The 1,441-nt window shown below is 48.9% G+C and overlaps 1 pseudogene across 1 annotated transcript; it reads left to right on the plus strand.

The window, feature by feature from the left end:
• Positions 1 to 54: 54 nt before the first annotated feature.
• Positions 55 to 606, plus strand: LOC108526047 (Ig heavy chain V-III region 23-like; annotated as a pseudogene). Its single transcript, XR_001884401.1, has 2 exons — positions 55 to 99; positions 203 to 606. The product of XR_001884401.1 is annotated as an Ig heavy chain V-III region 23-like (transcript).
• Positions 607 to 1,441: the final 835 nt, after the last annotated feature.

Genomic DNA, 1,441 nt, shown 5'->3' on the forward strand with positions numbered 1-1,441 from the left:
GGCATTTTCAGCTGTTTTCATTTGGTGATCAGGACGGAACACAGAGGACGCACCATGGAGTTTGGGCCGAGCTGGCTTTTCTTGTTGCTATTTTAAAAGGTAATTCATTCAGAACTATTGAAATTGAGTGTGAGTGGATAAGAGTGAGATAAACAGTGGATACATGTGGAAGTTTCTGACCGGGGTTTCTTCTTGTTTGCAGGTGTCCAGTGTGAGGTGCAGCTGGTGGAGTCTGGGGGAGGCTTGGTACAGCCTGAGGGGTCCCTGAGACTCTCCTGTGCAGTCTCTGGATTCACCTTCAGTGACTACAACATGGCCTGGGTCCGTCAGGCTCCAGGAAAGGGGCTGGAGTGGGTCTCACGTATTAGTAGTGGCAGTGGTGGTAGTACATACTACCCAGACTCTGTCAAGGGCCGATTCACCATCTCCAGAGACAATTCCAAGAACACGCTGTATCTGCAAATGAACAGCCTGAGAGCTGAGGACACGGCTGTCTATTACTGTGCGAAACACACAGTGAGGGGAAGTCAGTGTGAGCCCAGACACAAACCTCCCTGCAGAAACGTTCAGGGGAAATCAGCGGCAGGGGCGCTCAGGACGCACTGATCAGAGTCAACCCCAGAGGCAGGTGCTATAGAGGCTGATTTCCTGTCAGGATGTGGGACCTTATCTTCTCCTCACGGTTTCTCTAGTGAACCTCTTTACGTTTATAATTCTGTGCTTCCTAATGTCATCTCTACATATTTTAAAATATCATTTTAATATGAGGACCCATTCTCACATGCACCAAATGCAGATTGACGTTTACTGAGATGAAAAGGCCTCAACTACGGCCACCAAGTTCAGAGTCCTAAGGAAGCTCAGGGGTGCCTGGTGAGTTGTCTCCAATCAGACCCAGTACAGAAACCTCAGGGAGATTCCTGGACTGGAACAGTGTTTAGGGATTCTGATCGCAGCCAACAGAGAGGCTGGGCCAGGGTCAGTGTCATGTAGAAGCTCACAGGTTTCACACCTGACCCTTCTCCTGACACTATATCCAATCAGCCTCAGCACTGACCTGGTGCTCCTTTGGCTCCCTATCCATGTTATTTCTTTAGAGGGTTTGTTCTTCATTTTATTTGCTTTCCCTGCTTCCTGAAAAGAAACAGATGGTCTCTGTGGTCTACCTTCCAGGGCTCAAGGCATTTTCTTGGAGCTCAGGTGGGGCTCAGGCTGTGGCTCCTGCAGCCACATGGGAGAGGCTGATGGGACTTCCTTCCCTCCCCATCTGCTCAGGACCCTCCACTGTGTTGTGTGTAGATTCATCTGCGAATGCAGTTGGCCGATAATAGTGAAGGGGATAAACTTATTTTATCAAAATGGGATGAGGATGTGGAATTAACCCTGTTCAAGCCATCAGAGTCATCTGCTTCAGAAGTAGTGTTAGAAAGAGCTTGGGAAA

The sequence above is a fragment of the Rhinopithecus bieti genome, unplaced genomic scaffold, assembly GCF_001698545.2.
Source record: "Rhinopithecus bieti isolate Rb0 unplaced genomic scaffold, ASM169854v2 scaffold_71161, whole genome shotgun sequence".
Taxonomy (NCBI): domain Eukaryota; kingdom Metazoa; phylum Chordata; class Mammalia; order Primates; family Cercopithecidae; genus Rhinopithecus; species Rhinopithecus bieti.